Here is a 12,770-nt window from a genome sequence, read left to right as displayed (position 1 = left end):
GGAGCGTAACAACAGACCGCTGCTTCTCATTCTTTTTGTAGTGACCTGAACCAGACCACCTGAGACGTCTAGATGGTTCATAGATCAAATGAGACACAAACCATTTAGGGTTTTATGATCAATTCTTTGACTGACAGGAAGCCAGAGTAAAGACCTCAGACCTGGACTGATGTGATCCACTTTCTTGGTCTCAGTGAGGACACAATGAGCAGCATTATGAATCTAATCATGTTTTGTTTTTTCTTTTGTTTTATTTATAAACCTAACCCGGTTACAGTGGTCCAGTCTATAGAAGATAAATGCATGGAAGTTTTTCCAAATTCTGCTGAGACATAAGTCCTTTAATCCTTTATGTATTGTTACGGTGACAGTAGCCTGACTTTGTAATGGTTTCAATTAAAAACCTTGAACCTAGATATTAAACAGAAGCGGCCCCAGAGTGGATCATTGGGGGACTCCGGATGTCATATGTGTCCGCTCAGATGTCACCTAGAGCCACAAAGTAGTCCCTGCATGACCTTTAATTCAAACCAGTTTAACACTGTGCCAGGTGTAGTTGAATGCAGCTCTGAGCTCTAATGATGCTAAGACTGAACTTCAGCCATTGTTTTATATTATATTGATAAATATCATTGAAGAATGTAACAAGAGCAATCTCAGAAGTCATTGTGTTAGCCACCAGGTCATAATGTCTCAAATCACCAAATTCATTGTTTGGATATGGAAAACTTCCTGGAAAACGTTGACGATTTCTGACAGTAAATATGAATGCATACAACATATAAATCATGTCATTAAAATATCTGATTGTTACTTTATTCTAACCATAGCAATATAGTGAAAAACATGTATCTCCAAACTGATAAAAACAGGTGTTTTCAGCATTTTTCAGATAAATTGTACTTTTAATTGATTAGTTCCTATAAAGGAAGACGTTATTCTTCAGTTTATCTAAAAATATTTTTATTTGGACTTACATGGTTGTCATTGGACATACTACACATATCTTTATAATAATACTCATAATAACGTTTGATTTTATGTATAGAGCCCAAATCACAAATGTTCTCAGACAGCTTTATAATCTGTACAACAAGGATACAACTATTATGGAATGGAGCAACAAACTGTTAAACTTTCAATTAAAAATCCAAATAAGATGTCGGAGCCCAAAGCCAGGCATGTTGCTGCAGACTCAGCAGTGAGGTCAGAGGGCACCCAGAGGACACCGCAGTCATCCCACCTTCCTCCTCCCCTTCTGAAGTGCAAGCTGCCACCAGGGCAGGGCCCACCAACCTGGCAACATTCCCCCCGGGCTCAACCCATTGTTGTGCATATAAGGAGCATACCAAATCACATCATGGGATCATAGGCCAGTCATTCATTTGCATGCTGTGATACAGGCTGTAATCAGAAGAAAGGAGAGCCATTTGAAATCGAGAGTGAAACGAATGCTTCAGGTTTAGAAGCATGTATAGCTTTTGTTGTGCTCGTTTTACTCCATCTTTCCCAGAAGGTTGGGACTCCTGGAACAGCTGTGTCTCTAAACATACTTATCAGGGGCGTAAATACAGACAGTGAAGGGGTGGGGGGCCCCGTAGAGCAGAGAATGGGCCCCTGTGAGTCATTCAGATTGGCTTCTCAGAATAATGCCTGTGTTCAAAAGAATTAAGTTGGCAAAATAAAAATTCAACATAAACCATCAAAAAGGCAAACTCAACTCCATCATGGTTTTCAATTACAGCAATCTATAACACAATCATATGTTTATTCCACCTGAATATTGAAAACATTCTATGAAAAGACTAATTTCTATTATTTGGGGGGATGTTTGTCATATGCAGATACGTGAACTATCGAGGCCTATAGTATGAAGTGGGGCCCGCCATAACTCCCTGCCTAAGAATCTGTTAGAAATATAAATAAGCATATCAATACCCATAATGATTTGTTACAATAACATTATAAGACATTATAAAACACTTTATAATGACTTTTATAATCCTTCTGCTGGTAACTGCTGGTCATTGTTTTGCAAGGATCATTATAATTCTATATATTCAACTCTAAAATCACTGATATAATTCATTCTAATGTGATTATTGTTAGCACTCAACTTAATTTACTATTATGATATCTGCCAGTGAGTGCTTATATGAGCAGATTATAACATGTTATAACGATGTTTATTATGCATTACGGACATACTGTATATAGCACTCATTCTCCCGTTGTAGTTAAAATGCCTTATTTTGAGTAGAAAGTGAAATCTAACTTCCAGCAGGAGCAGTGCTCTGATGACACTGAGCCCCTGTGGTTGATTTAGCTGTGAAAAGCTCCTAATGACTCAACCTGAAACATAGACCTGCTGGTCTGCAGCTCCACGTGGTCCCGGACCCGACTACAGCCTGGCTGACAACGTGTTTTTTTTTATCATTTACTCATGAGCCTAACTGAGAGCTGAATGTCAAAGCTGAAATCCCCTGCAAGGCACGAGGTGAGCTGCAGACAGAGACGAGAGCAGGGTCCTGTGACATTAAGGTGAAAGGGCCCCGGGACTCTGGGCTCCTAACTGACAAACAACAAACAAACAGAGTTGGAACAGATCAAGATGTGGTCCACCCTAACCTGATCTGTCTGCAGCCCCTTACTCTGATCTCTTACTGTAAACAAGCCTGAACTCTGCTCAAGCCCCCCCCCCCCACACACACACACACACACATTTACCTCCAGGGTTGAGTGACCCTGGAGGTAAATGTGTGTATTGTTAAGACTGGCAAGTGGTTCAACAAGGCTGTATGAGGGTGTGTGTGTGTGTGTGTGTGTGTGTGTGTGTGTGTGTGTGCTGACATGCGTCCCCCCTTCAGGTGTCTGATGCAGCTCTAATAGCCTCTGATGAGAAAGCAGAGAATTAGCGGCTCACACCGTCTACCCCATTGAGAGTCATCACAACACATGCGTCTCCATCTCGCTTATCTGTCAGCGCTGCAGGCTACTACACCGGGAGGATTAGTCAAATACACCTCATTCAGGCTGACCCCAGGTCTGTGGCCATGCCAGAGCAGTGAATGAGTTCACCTTTGACAAATTCATAATGATGTCATGTAGTGTTTACTGCCGGCTACACAGGCTAACTAACGCATGTTTCCCAGATTCTGCAGCAAACATGAAGTGAAAGTCTGTCTGTCTGTGAAGTTTCTATTAAAATCAAGAAAAAACTAATTTGCAGAAGATGATGGTCAGACATGTGGAGGGAAATATGACATTTCTGATTTCTGGTTCAGGTATTATTTGGAGGAAGGCTACAAGATCTGCTGCAGATTTTCTTAATCACCTCAATGTTTTCTTCTTCATCGTATGTATTGTTATTGTTTTCTCAGTGAATTCATCTGTGTTTACATGATCATTTAGTCTAGTTTATGGGCCCTCCTCCTGATCGTTTCATCAGGCTTAATGAGCCTCATCCGTGTGTTGCATATCTGTTTAAAGCAGAAGTTAAATATCATTTTCAGAACTACGTCTGTGTGTAGAGTGTATACATCCAGTTCCCTTTAAAGAGCCGGGATTCCTATCACCACTGCAGAGCCCAAAGCTTATTAAATCAAACCTGCTCACCCTGCTAGAGAAGAGTCCGACTCCTCCTCCACCTCCTCCTCCTCCATCTCCTCCTCCTCCGTCTCCTCCACCATAAAACATACTTTTGTTTTTGTGTTTTTCTTAAAAAGGGACCAATATAACTGCATTTCGTCACAATATAATCACTATAGAAATGAGCAATCGATCTTGAATTCCTCTTCATAGTAATAATGAGAATAATAACTAGATTTGGGAATGGAGATGTCAGATTCCACTTCAAATCATGATAAAGAACTAAGAAGAATATGTGACACGTATGATATATTTATGATCCAATGACAGACATGCTGCTGCATTCCAGCTCGGGGGCCGCCGGAGCCGTCCCACCCTCCTCCTCCCCCTTCTGCAGGCTGCAACCAGTGGCTGTTTCTCTGCTGCTGGCAGGGGCCACAACCTGGCAACATTTCACCCCGGGCTCAACCCATTGTTGTGTGTAAGAGTAGCAGACCAAATCACATCATAGGTCATTTAAATGCATGCTGTGACACTGTTTGTAATTAGTATTAAGCAATCATCTGAAATGGAGAGTGAAATTGAATCCTGCAGTTTTATAGTTTATTCTTTCTTCAGTTTCTTCCACAAGGTTCACACATTAAGCTTAGGGGTTCCACACAGTTTTGTGTTGTTGTTGTATTTATAAATGCCACATTGTGAATAGAAAGTAACATATTTCTTCCACAATTAAGAGCATCATTTCTTAAACTAGGCAAGGCAAGTTCGGAAGTTGTGATTGTGAACGCTTCCTGTTGACAAGCTGAAGTCAAATGGGGATCGCTGCCTTTGAACGCTTTGAATAATGTCCAGAATATTTTTCAACTTTGTCACAGCATTCATATCATATCATATAAGCTTTATGTGTGAACCTTGTGGAAGAAACAGTGAAATAAGGTAGGGTTTGTTGAAAAGCTAAGTGACCAATATTTGAACTGCGACCGTGCAAAAACATGATATGAATGCTGTAACAAAGTCCTAATCTTTGTGAACGTATCACAGTTTGAATGTTTGAGTTTCTATCTGGAAGTGTGAGTGATGAGCTTTGAAAATGCTTGAAAAAGTGTGAATATTGAGGATTTTTTGAAGATTCTGTCATCTGTTTGATTATGATGATATCAATTAGAAAAATAGATGCGGTCGATTCCCAATTGATCTGAATATTCTGTTTGAAGTGAGTGAACAGGTAAAAAAATGTTGAAGGAGTTAAGGGCCAAACTTTCAGACCCAGAAGATGTAATAAGTAGAAAAATAAAGAAAGGTGTGTGTTGTGAATGAGAGCCCAGCTCCTCATGTGTGACTGATTATCCTTACTCAAGCTGATGGCGGGTAGCTTTATTTGTGACCAATACGTGGTAATAAAGGACAGCTTTCACAGTGTTTCAGGTAACAAGGTTCCCACAGTCCAAGTGAGGAGGTTTCCTTGTGGAGCTGCAGTGAGGGATGCAAACAGAAACAGCAGCTCTCTGACAACCGCGTGTGCTATCTAATGGAGGTGTCAGCTGACTTGTGACATCCAACCATAATCATGCAAACATACAGTGCAGCCATTATGACATGAACACAGCATTTCTAGCTGCATTCTGGTCCACTGAGGACGTGGATATCGCTCCCGCTCCTCGTACATGCTGACCTTGTGTGTTTGCTGGAGGTTGATGAAAAACCGCTGCTCTTCCTCGGGCTCTGAGAAAGGACGAGGGTTATGTACCTGTTATGTTTGTTTTGTTGTTTTGTTGTTTTGATATGAGGCAGATTACTTGCATTTGGGGATTCTAACATGTTTACATGCTCTGATGTTCAAAAACACTTTCATTTTCTCATCATGTCTGTCTGAATCAGAGGCTCCTCATCTATTTTTGAGGGGCAAGAAGAAAATAAATGGCTCTTTCCTAATCATAATGGTGATTAGGAAATGAGTAACTGGATTGAATAAATACTACATCGAAAGTATAATTTATAAACTGGTTTTCTCGCTTCTTTGAAAACACACCATTATTGAAATCCTGATTAAAATGCTCCAACAGCGACACCTTCAGGCCAGACAGAGAAGTGGTGTGGGTTGCCAAGGAGGATGGGCCTCCTGCTGTCCTCCTCTGGGATGGGACCGCTTTTACCAGTTTGATGTGATCCATTTAATCATTGTTATCTGTGATTGGCCACCTCCCTTGGACCATTTGCCAACAACCAGAATACAACCCTGACATTTGGTCCATTGATATCCACTTTCCAAAAGTCACCTGGCTGTAAAGCAACACTGTCAATCATACAGCAGCAGATTAGAAAGTCAATTTTAACATGCAAATTGTTATCTACTTTTAAACACATCTCTAAAAGCCACTTTATTTCAGCCTTTAAGCTCCAAACGCACTGAAAGTGTGAAATCTTTTGAATCAATCGACGCATCAAGTGATGCAGAACATCACAGAACCGGCAGGATTTTTTAACTATATCTAAATAACGAACGTTCAAAACTTTCAAGTGAATAAATATTTTAATAAATGCTTGATATGATATCAAGGAACAGCTGGGATCGGCTCCAGCCCCCCGCGACCCTGAATACAGGATAAGCGGTAGACAATGGTTGGATGGATGGATGGATGGATGATCCCCTAAATGGAGGACTCTCTGTTGGAGTTGTTGGGTCAGACACCATGAGCACACAAAACCAGCAGGCAGCTCCAAGCACATTTACCATAGAGACAGAGGGTGTGAACGTTTGGAAGTCTGTTGAATTAATAATGTGTTTCCAGCTAAAGTAGTCTAAAGAAATGTGATTTGTGAAAAAAGAGATCCAGTTTTTACTGGATAATGATGGAGGAAAGAAATGGTCATAATTTGTGTTCACTTCTTCCTTTGGAGGTGATAGATTCAGAAACATAGACTGTTTGTAAGAAGTGGACGTTGTCATGGTGACGTCACTCACTGGTTTGTGGACTACAGTTTTGAAGCCTCCAGTTTTGGCATTCAGGCAACTGCATTGGTTGCATGGTAGTGACCTATTAATCAGCAGGTAGCCCCGCCCCCTAAAGCATCCCCTGCTTTCTGGTCTGGTGGACTCTAAATGGACCATAATGTACGAAATGAACTTCATGCTGGATTGAAGAAGACTTGAAACTAGAGATTGAGACATAAACTCATGTTTACAATGTTTACTGAGATAATACATCGAGAGAGAAGTAGGACCATTTTCTCATAGACTTCTATACAACCAGAGAGGAGTCGCCCCCTGGTGGCCAGCAGGGAGAAGTAGGACCATTTTCTCATAGACTTCTATACAACCAGAGAGGAGTGCAGATTTAATGACCTTCAGCAATGGTTTCACGTTTCAGAAGTGGAGGTTGCCGCCTGTTCAGGACCTGCCGTTATTCTCCTAAAGGGGCAGGCCATGGTGAAACTGAAATATAAATGATTTAAATTTCATGATCACATGATCTTATTTTGGCCAGTTACAAGAAAAATATCCCTAAATAAAATCATCTCAGATATACCCAATATAGATATTTTCCCCTAAAGACAGCTGTTTCTCTGAAACTTGGCCGTGAGAGTAGCGTAGCTTGCTATCAGACAGATAAAATATGTAAAATATGTTTCTGCTGAGATCTTATTATTAAAACGGCAAGTGGAATCATGTTATGAAAAATTTTACGTGATACATTTCTGCAACTCTTTGTGTCAAGTGTGCACTTGACAGATGGGCTCATCTGTGCCAAAGATGTAGAGAGTATCAGACAGTATCAGACAGTATTTGACAGTATCAGACAGTATTTCACAGTATCAGACAGTATTTGACAGTATTTGACAGTATCAGACAGTATTTGACAGTATCAGACAGTATTTGACAGTATTTGACCAAGTTCAAAGCAAAGTCTGAACTGAAAATTAGAACGTTTAGTATTTTCCTTCCTGACATTGCAGCTTAAGCTCACATTCCTGAAACTGGATGCAGCGTGTCAGAGTTGAACAGCGAGTATCGGTGTGTACGGTACGTGTTCCACATATTCCGTTGGCAAACTCCCATCATGCTCCTGCTGAAGCAGCGCTTGTGGAAATCCCCCTGCAAGAGGCTTGGCAGCACCCGATCAGCGTGGAGAAATGCCCACACCCTGGCCTCCACAGAGCTCAGCAATCAGCTTTTATTTGCAGGCATTTATAGGCAAATGTCAAAAAAACCTTGTGTCTTCTATTATGTGTAGATATGTAGGGCCAACACACTGTGCTAATTTGCAGCCGGCTTCACTTTTCTACAATAATCACTGAGATAATAAATAATAATTTGAATAAAATAATATTGAAAAACAAACCAGAGGGGTGATAGCCTGCAGAGGGAATGCCAGTTTAAGGCACTTCAGCATTGTTCTAACTCTGCTGATACACTCAAAATCAGGAGAACCGGCAGCTCCACCCTCTCATGTCACTTCTGGTTTTCAAGAAATCAAATGGGGACATCCAAAATGTCAAACTCAAATTTGTAATGCTTTCAGGCACAAGATCTCTCCCTTAAGGCCTGTTAAGGCAGTTTTTTCTCGGCACCATCGCTGTAACTCTTGCTCCTGGTGATGTTGGGACTTTGAACATGTATTCACTCTGAAAATCATGATCATATTCTAGTCCTGCTCAATGTGTAAAGTGTCCTGGGATAACTTCTGTTGTGATATGACACTATAAATAACATTTCATTGAATTGAGGTGAAGAGTCTTCAAATCAAACATGGGTTTAGAAAGAAGGGAGCGTACAGACACGTAGTCTGATCCTCATGTCTCCTTGAGACGAGATGTTTCATTAGCCACTTCTAGTGAAACAGAACGGTAACCCAGAGCAGACTGTTGATTTGCATGGAGGGTAATGTAGGCACCAGGTTCTGACAAGGAAGAAGCATTTGGAATAAAAAAGACAATATCTCTGGTTGCATCGACTTTGATCCCTCCATCCATCCATCCATTGTCTACTGCTTATCCTGTATTCAGGGTCACGGGGGGGCTGGAGCCGATCCCAGCTATCATTAGGCGAAGGCAGGGTACACCCTGGACAGGACGCCAGTCTATCACAGGGCCAACATGTAGAGACAGACAACCATTCACGCTCACATTCACACCTACGGGCAATTTAGAGTCACCAATTAACCTCGACTTTGATAGGATTTATTTTTTAGCATTGTAAAAGGAGGGCAATGGTTTTAAAGGAAGATGTAATGGGACTAGTCACATAGGTTACATTATCCTTTTAAACAAATATGACATTATAAAGGTTTAACAATATGCGACAGTCACACTAAAAGTGTTTTTCATTGCACATAGTGTGCAGTTGAGAGGAATATGGCTCCCGGCAAAGGTCACCATGAAGCACCAGCTGCCCTCTAGAAGGAACACTAATGGAAGGACTCAAGTTGTACACCTTTATGAGAATGCTTTGAAGTTTTATGATAAGATTTATTGAATGGAATCCTTCATGTCGGGATGCAGTCCTTTGTCCTTGTTCATATCTAAGCCACAGGATCAATGCTTCTCTATTCAATCCAAAGCAATAGGTGCCAGGTGAGAACAGTCCTCCACTTGTTGGATCAGATAGATATGAAACATAAAACTTTGGCAGCCAAAATAAAAAGTTATCAGGCCTGAAGAAAAGCTGGATGGTGAACAAGAATAAATAACTCTGTATTTCGCAATAACTGATAAGTGAGCCTGTCACCTGTGTGTATTCATATCAGAGGGTGTTTCGTTCTTGAGCAGTCAAGGGCTGTTTACATTCATTCATGTTTCACAACACACACACACACACACACACACACACACACACACACACACACACACAGACACACCTGATAACAGGAACTCTGGGTGGGCAGGTCACACCGTGACAGGAAAGTCTTATTCACACATCAAACACAATGTAAGTGGAGGCTGAACACAGCCTGATGTGAGACAGACGTGTTTCTATTTGACAAGTAGGTTGGTCCTCACCATTAAACTCCTAGTGTTCATGGAATGTAGTGTGATAAAGTCTGGATGAAAGAACAATAAAGTGATTCAAAGTGATTTGGGTTGGGTTCAGTATAGCTCTCTGTATTAAAGCCCTGCAGAGGAAGCTATCACCATGTTCATGATCATAGACTGGTTACCTGTCTGTCTCTACATGTCAGGCAGCCCTGTGATAGACTGGTTACCTGTCTGTCTCTACATGTCAGCCCTGTGATAGACTGATTACCTGTCTGTCTCTACATGTCAGCCCTGTGATAGACTGGTTACCTGTCTGTCTCTACATGTCAGCCCTGTGATAGACTGGTTACCTGTCTGTCTCTACATGTCAGCCCTGTGACAGACTGGTTACCTGTCTGTCTCTACATGTCAGCCCTGTGATAGACTGGTTACCTGTCTGTCTCTACAGCCCTGTGATAGACTGGTTACCTGTCTGTCTCTACATGTCTCCCTGTGATAGACTGGTTACCTGTCTGTCTCTACATGTCTCCCTGTGATAGACTGGTTACCTGTCTGTCTCTACATGTCTCCCTGTGATAGACTGGTTACCTGTCTGTCGGAGCGCTGAATCAAAGTCATCATAAAAGAGAACAACACAGAGAACATGACTAAAACATTACTGACAAGTCCTTCTGCACATATTTTAGTAAACACTCAGCCTGCATCAGAGCATGGGAGCGGGAGCGATCGCGAGTGGAGCGGAATTTGGATGGAGACAAACAGCGGCATTTTTATTATAAAAGTACCAGTCCGATTCCGCTCACACCACGAGTCTGTAGCCCAAATCTGACCCAGAATCCATCTTTTCAGTCATACATCATCTCGACAGTGGGGGAGATCAGAGTAGAACACTGAGAGATAATGAGAGGGACGGCCTATCCATTAAAACCTACATCATGTCCACATTGTGTACCTGTGCATGTGCTCCTGCATGAACCGTACCATACTCAAATCCACCTCTTCCAAGTGTGCCAGGGCTGAGGAAGTGTACCGTTCTTAAGCACGGAACAGAGCATCACACTAGTCCAACCCATCTGGACTTTAGGCTCCAGGGTCCAGGGCCATTGTTGATGAGGCCAGTTGCACATGGGAATAACCTGTTTTCATATTTTCAACTGATCATCATAATTATGGTTATTTATTCTGGGATCCTCCAGCTGTGGTGAACCAGCCCACGTGGGACTTGCTAGATCCAGTGAATCCAGCATAGTGATCCAGTACCGCTGGATGATGTCATGAACCCAGACAGGATGTGTTTGGTTTCCTGGTGGATCTGGTGAATCCCGGGGTTACTCCTGGGAGTCTGGTTATGCTTTCTGGTCCAGCAGAGTCCACTGAGGTCCTGAACGATGCAGACTGCTAAGTGGCCTGATGATGAAACACCACATTTTAGCTCCACCTGCTGTGATGCTCAACTACTCCTGCTTTCTGGTCTACGGCGACGTGGTTAGGATGGATCCATCTTGGCTTGGCTGTACCTGCTGCCATGGACTACTATTAATACTACTACTACTGTTAATACTACTACTGCTAATGCTACTACTACTATACTACCAACACCAAATGCAGATGGAACCCAAGGGCCTGGGCTGCACAAGATTTCTACCTAAAAGCCTATTAAGGCAGTTTTTTCCACCACTGTCGCTGTAACGCCCCTGGGTGATGTTGGGACTTTGAAAATCATGTGTCCTGAGATAACTTCTGTTGTAATATGACACTAGAAATAGCATTGAATTGAATTGGTGTTGTTCTCTGTCTGTTGGGTCCTGTCTTGCTTTACTTCCTGTTGTTTCAGTTTCCCTCCTTTTTTTCTGTGTATTACTTGTGTGTGATCGCCTGCCGTCTGCCCTCTGTGCCTTGTTCCAAATTAGCTGTATTGTGTCTGTGTCTTTGTCAGTTGGTCCTGTGTGATTGGGTTCCTTGTGCTGTGTGTTGGGTGGATGCTCCTCATCCAGCCTGTTTCCTTGCTCTCATGTTTCCCTTTGTTCCAGTGGTTTTTTATTTTTATTTTGCCTGCCTTTTGTTTTTTGCTCTCTTTCTTTTGTTGGCTGCCTTTTCTTTGAGTTTCATTTGTAAGTGTATTTAATATTTAACCTGAGTGCTTTGGGTCCTGAACTCTCTCCAAACGCTACCATAAGGTTCAGGTTTTACAGATAAACACATTAATAGCTCACAGAGCTCAAGAGGTGCTCACTGACGTTCGTAAAGATCCCAAACATATTTGACATGATTTGGCCTAGTTCAAACATTAATAGAGCGCTTCAGCCACTGAAGAAGGAAAAGAGGCTTGTTGCCTTGTAAGTGGGGAAAGTGTTGACAATGTGAGTGTTTTTCTCCGGGTCACTGCTTTAAATGTGATCTCTATGGTAACCTGACAGACTTTTATTAACTCGGGTACATAATACAGTAATGGCAGGATTAACTGTCAATGACCCACAAAACCAACTGGTTTGGTTATTTGGAACGTTCTACTAACAAAACATGAGCCACAAGGATGAGCGCCCTTTCAGGAACGTTGCTTTACATGATGTTTGGAGCAAGAGAGACCCTTCAGCTTTAAAACCTTCATTATTTGATCTGATATTATATGGTGCATATTTCTAGCTTGTGTGTATTCAAATTAACACACACCAAACAACAACAATCATGGGGAGGATTTTTGAATTTGAAATCTAGTTGAATCTGAATAAGTAATTAAACCAGGGGTCTCAAACTGGCGTCCCGCGGGCCACATCTGCCCATCCCCCCTCTCCATCCGGCCCACGACGGATGTCAAAAATATTATTTTACATTAAATTATTTCATTATTTTATTACTTGTTTCATATCAATTAAACTATCCCTTGTAATAAAAACCCAATTATATTTATTTTAAAAAGTTAAATAGAAGGTATTTTGTTTGCACAATACAATGGCAAAGGGCAACACAATATGAAACGTCATTACTGGTGTAAACACGGAGATCAGGATGCGAAGTAGAAGGGATAGGAGAATGTTGACATGGCCCTCCTATGAGATGACAAGACCATCAGCAGCCTGAAGCCAGTTTGAGTTTGAGACCCCTGAACTAAACAAGGTCCATTAGTAGCTGTTCTGGAGCTTCATTAGAACTGGAGTTTGTCCAGGTGAACAGTTTTGCCAGCATCCACAAGAGCTCCCAAACATCGTTAA

This window comes from Eutrigla gurnardus, assembly GCF_963514095.1.
Source record: "Eutrigla gurnardus genome assembly, chromosome: 10".
NCBI classification, from domain to species: Eukaryota; Metazoa; Chordata; class Actinopteri; order Perciformes; family Triglidae; genus Eutrigla; species Eutrigla gurnardus.
The sequence above is the reverse complement of the archived record's forward strand: the minus strand, read 5'-3'. Positions refer to the sequence as shown.